This window comes from Arachis ipaensis, chromosome B03, assembly GCF_000816755.2.
Source record: "Arachis ipaensis cultivar K30076 chromosome B03, Araip1.1, whole genome shotgun sequence".
NCBI classification, from domain to species: domain Eukaryota; kingdom Viridiplantae; phylum Streptophyta; class Magnoliopsida; order Fabales; family Fabaceae; genus Arachis; species Arachis ipaensis.
Genome location: NC_029787.2, coordinates 15,562,146 through 15,570,122, shown reverse-complemented (window position 1 = coordinate 15,570,122; position 7,977 = coordinate 15,562,146). Strand labels below are relative to the sequence as shown.

Genomic DNA, 7,977 nt, shown 5'->3' with positions numbered 1-7,977 from the left:
GACTAGCTTATTATATTTCTTCTCCTTTTATAAATAGATTGTAGAAGTCAGTTACAGTTTTTAGAAAAGGTCATCATCTATACAAAACTAAGAAGACTCATGTCTAATTTACTTTCAATGCTCTTAATACTTTTTTGTAAAGCGTCTGAAATGAAGATTAAAATTGACAAATTTAGAACGGCTTATTCTCTAAATATAACTAGAACGCGACAAGAAATTTTTTCTCACATTTTGGAATTCTGGTTTACTCGGAATCTTGGCAAATATCTTGGGATGAATCTAGGACATGCTCGGGTTAGCAATGCTTTTTTTTTTTCGGGGAGTTATTGATAAAGTTCAAGCTCGTCTAGATGGTTGGAAGGGCAGACTTTTAAATAATGCAGGTAGATTTTGTCTCATCAAATCAGTGACTTTCTTTATTCTTATTTATCATATTCAAGTTTCTATGTTTTCTCTTTCTTTATTCTTATTTATCATATTCAAGTTTCTATATTTTTTTTGGAGTTTGTAATAAGATTGATTCTATGATGTGACAATTACTACAAGAAAAATGTTGAGTACAGTTGAATTTACCATTAGATTTAGCGTCGGTTTTACCGATGAATTCACCGACGATTTTGACATAGAATTTGTTGGGTCAAATTATTACTGGCAGATTTCGATTTCTGATAGTAAATTCGTCGGTAATACTTGAAGAGAAAAGGGGGGAAATAGGCGTGAAAGGTTGCGTGGAATTTACCGTCGAAGCAATCCATCGATAAACCTATTTTAGTGAAACGCTGCGTTTTGGTCATCCACAACGAGTTACCGTCGAATTTATTCGCCTGTAAATCTGACATTAATGAGCCTTAAATTCAAAGCGCGAACCCCTTTCCCCCTTCAATTCGAAACTATTCTCTCTCTCTAACATCTCTTCTCCCTTTCTCTCTCTAGCCGCCTCTGAACCCCGCTAACGCTGTCAGCCCCATTCTTGCTTAATTTTTTTTCTCTTTTCAACCTGTTTTTCATAAAAAAAAAAAAAAAAAGAAATGTGATTTGGTTAACTTATCTGATTTGGAAGTGTTGGAGATATAATATGCTTTGACAAATAATAGCTTGTAAGTCACACATATCTTTTGAATTTCATATAGTCTTCGTTGATCATTTAGCTAAGTTAAACAAAATTATCAAAGCACGACAAAAAAAAACAAGATTATCAAGTAGGATAACTCTAAGTGTATGTCACATGAAATTGTGTTAGAAGTTCATAGATTGAAATTGGAACACTACTAAATTTTGGTTGCTCATGTGCTGCAAGCTTCTTCCATTTTTAATGGTTTTTGAATAATAAAGCAAATATACATCAGGTTGCAAAGTTTAAAATAGAGAATATTGTGATGAAAATATTTGCATATGTTAATGCATATATGATTTGTTTACTTTGAGCGTTGGACCTTTGATCAAAGAAAATGGGCATAGAAAATGAATAAATTAGTGAGATTCCTTAGTTGGTTCTAAGTAAATGGTTTAGTATTTTAGTAGTCTAGGCTAAGGTTGTAGTTTCCACTCCCCAAAATTAATAAAAGTAGTTAGAAAAGGTGATGACAAAAAGAAGAAAGCAGTGAGCTCAATATTCATCACAATTTGTATCATTGTAGCCTTGTCGAAAGCAAAGCCAGCAACTAGACTAAATGGATCACTCTTCATATTATATTTCTTATTTTGTTTTTCCTTTTATAATAGATTTTTGTTTGCCTAATCTATTCTCTGTTCTTTCCAAGTTGCATTGTCTTCATTTTTTGTCCGTTTTATGGGTTATGGCTAATTTTGTCATATTATATTTTCTAAGGTTATGAAAAGAATAACAGAAGATGGAAACAGAAACAACTGATGCACACTTATATTAGATAGTTCTTCTTCATAAGCTTTAATTCAATTCTCTAACTATCTATAACATAGGAATTGTTAATATTCAATAATTAGTTTCATGGTTTGATTAATCATTCAATAATCAGTTCTGCTTTTTGTGAATCTACTTCAAGTTTTACATATTACTTTTGTATTGGATTTATACATGTCACATCTTATTGCTTTAGATTTGAATCATGAAGGCTCCTTGTTTAGTTGAGTTTAATTCTTATGAAATTTATTGTATTGACTGTTGTTGTGGATTGAGATTGGTTGGATTTGTGGGAACCGTAAAAGTGGTTATATGTCCAATTTTAGGGGAGGTTATGTCCAATTATTTTGCGGAGTTTTGTTGAATGATTCGTGTAGTTAATATGTGTTGAGTAGTGTCAATAATACATTATTTTTGCAGACATGACGACAGGTAGCAGAGGTAGACCAAGTGGGTCTCGTGTCGTGATAGAGGGAGAGTTTCCATTGAATCCCCTGCGACTGTTCAGTCCTCGCCCTCTATCTCAACTACCTCATCGACCCTTGTGACGTCACAGGCGGGTCTAGCGGACCAGCAATTCATCATGGTCCCAAAGCCAACCTACGTGCCTCCTTCTACTACGCCCCCTACTGATCCAGTGACAGAGCCAGCGGTGGCTGATTCCTCCAGTGTCCCCAGCAGGATGCTCCTCCACCACCGCCTGTCATCTAGCTGAGGATTTGACTCGATGGCATACAGGCGTGAGCACATATGATTTTTTAATCTTAAGTTTATGCGTTTCTATGTGTTTGTTAATGTTAGGTTTTTTCTCTGATAGCTTTGCACCAAACCCAATGCTTGCACACAGAGATTTCCGAGGTCATTAAGTCGATGTACGACCACCCGTGGCCGACCTACACGCAGATTCCGACTGAGACCAGAGATAAATGGTTTTAGAAGTGGGCGGTAAGAACCCAATAATGTTGAATTAATTAACTGTATTTAAATGTATTTTATTCTGACTAACTAATGTTGTTGAATCACTTTGTGTAGTTGAAATTCATATGGGTTGTGGAGCATAATCTCATATTAGGAAGATCTACGACCACCAGGCAATTAAACGACTTCAGCAGATGATGAGCGACGTTCATAAGGGGTGCGACCACCTAACGTCGTGGATCCGTCCAGCCATCAAGAAGGAACTGGAGGCCTATTTTAGGAATGATGAGGGGTTCAGGCATTGCCGTTTGACGAACGTCGCTAACAGGTGGGTCGGCGACCCTCATGAAGACAAAGAGCAGACTGGTAAAAATTTTGTCATTGTTTAAGTTTTTAGTAGTTACTTGAATTAGTTAGTTAATTTGTTCATTTATTTTATTAGTTGATATATTAATTTGTAGTCTAAGTCGTTGGACTGTGAGGCGATACTGGCGGATACCTTCAAGTATACCCATACTTTGAAGGCCAACAAGGAGAGATTTACTGATGAGCGGTCTGCGACCCATTATGTGAGTTTAAATTAATCCTAACTTTCAAATTTATTTGGTCTAAAGTCAATTAACTATTATCCTAATCACAACGTGTGTTGACATAGGAGGATTACATGTAGAGGTTGGAGGCTGCGACCCAGCAATCTCAGCCGCCTAGTGGGAATGGTGAAGCCGGCTCCGAGATCTCAGTGGTTGATCCTAATAGGGTTTGGTGTGAGACTATCTCTGAACCGCACAAGAATCACCGCTTCAAGTTGGGGTCGTTCTTCACCAATGACCTCCGCTCTTTCCCATTGGCGGCTTCCTCTACCTCTGTCAATCCCCAGGAAGTTATCGACTTGAGGGAGGAGGTGCAAAAGCTGACACAGGAGCTTCACAAGCAAGCAGAGCAGCCTGAACAGAGGTACAACGATCTTCTTGCACACGTAGGAGGAGCCGTTGCCATCAGCTCAGACCTAATGGAGAAGTTAGAGCAGCTGGATCGGTTGTGAAAGTAGATGGAGGTGTACAACCAGCAGATGCATGCTGGAGCTAGCGACACTGCTGGTTCCAATTGCAACGCTGCTGGTGGGGCACCGATGTCAGCGCCTATTCCGTCGCCTCAGCAGGGAGACCACGACGACGACAACGATTATCGGGATCTACAGGGGTTAGGATTTTATTTTTTTGTTTATTTACTTCATTGTATTCTACTTCTGTGACGTTTTACTGTATTCAGACCATTTATTTTTAATAAAATAATTTGTTAATTTCTGCCAAGTTTAGATTTTTGCTAGCAATTTTGTTAACAAGAGTTTTAATTTGACTACTAATTGTGACTTAACTGTGCCCAAAAGAAATAAAAATAAAAAAACTAATGATGGATTTACTGACAGACAAATTCGACGGTAACTTGGCGCCTAAATATGTGAAATGGCGCTAAATTTACCATCGCTTCGACGGTAATAATCAACTCAGTCTCGATAAATCCTTTTTAAAAACTAAGTACTTTGATTTGGATCTTCATTCAGTTAGAGAAAGAGTCAATCGAAAACAACTTATGGTAGTGCACATTCCAACAATTGATCAAGTAGCAAACCTCTTTACTAAACCTCTCTTCGTTTACAGCTTTGAGAAATTCAAAATCAAACTCAAGCTCTTGTCTAAAAAGATCATGAGTTTGAGGGGGGTGTTAAGTATGAAAGAGTAGTTGATAATACAAGAGAAGGGAAGGTGCCTAGTGCCTGCGAACTGGCGCCTAGCATCCAACATCAATCGGCACCTAGTGCTTGAAGTGACTTAGTCAACAGGAAGTAGAAGAATGATGTGTTCGCATCTTTTGTTGTTTTTCTTTCTTTGAATTCTTGTTTCCTTAGGTTTAATTATAATCTCAGCTTCTAATCTCATTACTTTAGTTATCTTTTGCTACTAAGGTGTTTGCTAAGTGTTTTCAAGAAAATATAGTTAAAAGGAAGGCAAATTAAGTAGTAAAGGAAGGCTAATCAAGAGGCAAAGCATTACATGAAGAATCAAGTGCCAAGCACGTAAGATCAAGCTATGCATGAGAAGAGAGGGTGAGGCATGACATGTCCTGGAGAGCCAAACAGGGGCGTGCCACGCCCTGAAGCATGAAGACTAGACGTGCCACGCACTGGACCAAAATGCACTGGCGTGCCACACCCTATGGAGATCAAGCAAGGCGTCCACGAGCAATACAATGCATGCCACACTAGTGAAGAGGCAAACCCCTGGGAGCAAGCCAATCAGAGGCGTGCCACGCTTAGAATGGAGCGTGTCATGCCCTAGCCAAACCAAGAGTGGGCGTGCCATGTGAGATGCAAGGCGTGCCATGCCCTGGCCCAGACAAAGAGGGCGTGCCATGCTTAGCTCCAAACATCTAGTCCAGTATGCCTCCAGTGTTGAATCATCCAAGGCACAGCTTCAAAGATTTGATTTCAATTGAAGATTGAAGAAGATTTTGTAGTTAATTAGTTTTGAATTTGATTTGATTATGTTTTGAATTCTAGGATTTGAATTAATCAGAGCTTATCTTAATTATTCTAATTAAGATAAAGTTAGGTTGCGAGATTTGAATTAGAGAAAACCTAGGTATAAATAAGTGAATTATATTCACAGACGTAACCTAGTTCCTTCGTAACAATTCATTGTTGATTTTGCACCTAGCATGAGCAACTAAACCTTTGTCAAAGGGTTAGGAGTTTTGTTCATGTTTCAATGGTTTATTAATCTAAGTTTTCTTTTGTTTTAAAGCTTTACATTAATTTGTTTCATGATTGAGTATTTCGTTCTTCATCACTAAATGATTAATAGCATCGACAGGTGTGCTAATCCCATTTTGGATTTGTTTACTGATTTGACAGAACTGATATTCAAATTGTGCTTGAAAACTCTTTCACATGACTTTTTAAATCGACTAGACACAGTGGTTTTCTAAGTGTGTGACAAAATACATGATTTTTAATTACCCTAGTTTTGAATACGTGACATATTATTCAGATTATGACAATTCTTGAAATCATATTTTCTCATAAGATTCTATCGGACAGGACTAGCTTGGATACGTGACATATAATCCGGCTTGATAAATACTTTTGAATCTTATGAAAAACTGAATCGAATTTTTCAGTTAATCTTTTCAATTAATCGATCGACCAAGACATTGGCAGTTGGTTAATTGGGAAGAAACTGAGGAGCCGAGACATTCGAAATCGGTTACTTAAGATTTGTTGTGAACAGAGATTTGCAAGCTTTAGAATTAGGTTAACAAAGTTTGATTCTCCTAAGAACATGAATACCTCCAAAACCCTAGACATTCACCACCATTGATTTCTTCCAATTCAATAATTACTCCTCCAAAGCATTCAATCTTTAGTACTCCAGCATTCAAGCATTCTAAGGTTCTTCAGCATTTCTCAATCCAGGTTCTATTGATCTAATTAGTGATTCAATTCGATATTTGCATGCTCAATCCTTTAATCCTCGAGGGAACGATATCCACTCACTGTGGTATTACTTGAACGATTCGGTACATATTTTATAACTACTTCTTTCAATAAGTCTATTTTATAACTACTTTCTGTTATCAATACTGGTGGCAGGGACGGATCTATGTTCTTGATTGTGGGGGCAAGCGCCCCCACTACAATTTGAAATTTTTTTTGAGTAGTATATGATAATATTTATTTGCTCCTATTAAATTATTAAATTTGACCCTACAACAATTTTTTACTCAACTTTTGATTCTTAATAGTTAATTTAAGAATTTTATATTAGATGTCTATTAGAATAATCAATTCTCAATTTAAATGAGATTGATGTTCTTTCTTAGAAATCAACTTGAAAGAGTATTTATCTTCTTTTAAAATTAGCTTTAGTTTTTTTCGTGCAACTGCATTAATTGAAAAAACTTTCTCAACTATGAATATCAGTAAGAGTTGACTTCTAATTGTATGAAAAGTAAATTTTTAAATAATTATTTAGTCATGTATATAGAAAGAGAGATATTTCGATTGTATTATTAAGAAAAAATTTACTCAATTTTTTAAAATATAAAATCTAAAAAATTGAATTCTAAATTATATGTTATTATTTAAATTACTATTTTAATATTTTAATTTGTAAATTAGCTATATGTATAAAATAATATATATTGAAATACAAAATACACATTGAAAATAAATTAAAATAATATATATATATATATACACAAATACATAATAGTTAATAAATAATTTCATAGCTGATTTTTATGTACACATAATAATTTTATTATAAAAATTATTATTATATTATATATATTTTGTCCCCACTGTCAAAATTTTTTGGATCTGTCACAAACTGGTGCTAAGTCAGTTATATTTAGTTAGCTCTGTGTATAAAGTCTGCTTCTATCTGAATTGTATATACAAAGTCACTTTCTACATTATCAATTCTATTCTATCTTCTCTGCTTTTGTTAATCACATTGCTAATAGTCTCTCCTTTGATCCCTGGTAGTTAACAGTGTAAACCTTTGCAAGGACCTTCACAATCCCTTTTAGTTTTTCTTTGTTCATTGTTTTTCCTTTTATATCAACAAAAAAAGACACCAATCTTATTATTTGAAAATTTTAGGAAGTAATTATTTTAAAATTTTCGTCACTCACAAAAGTTAGGACTAATGTATATATGTTTATGAAGATCTATTTAAATTACAAATCATTTCTCATTTATTATGAATTTTTTTTTTTTTTTGCTAACAAGTTTTCTTAGAACCTTAGTTAAAGTTATAACTAGAAAAAAAAAATTTATATTGTCACTTTTTTCTTGTATATATATACATTTTCAAATTATTCTCCGATCCATGTTCTTGGTTTTATTTTCAATAGTAATAGGAGAAAATGTTTCCTTGAGATTAATCAATTTAAAAATAAAACTTATAATAGAGGAGTGGAGAGTGATAATATCCAATCTTTAACAAGTTTAGCATGTATTTAGAATTTTAAAAAATTGAAATTCATTTAACTTAAAGATCAATTATCTAGTTTGGAACAAGGTAATGAACTCGTAATTTTTATCTTGACTCAAAAAATAGTTGTAAAATTGTAATTCGTAAAATTGTAAGATGAAATGAAGATATAATTCGTAAATT

The 7,977-nt window shown here is 34.5% G+C and overlaps 1 long non-coding RNA gene across 2 annotated transcripts in view; it reads right to left on the bottom strand.

The window, feature by feature from the left end:
- Window positions 1–7,977, bottom strand: part of LOC110269578 — a 19,386-nt gene that overhangs the window by 1,227 nt on the left and 10,182 nt on the right. Inside the window, exon 2 of one of the 2 annotated variants that reach the window (XR_002358356.1) lies at window positions 7,646–7,651. The exons of the other annotated variant lie outside the window; for it this stretch is intronic. This is a non-coding gene — a long non-coding RNA (uncharacterized LOC110269578). The remainder of the gene's footprint in view (window positions 1–7,645; window positions 7,652–7,977) is intronic. 2 annotated transcript variants of the gene reach the window in all.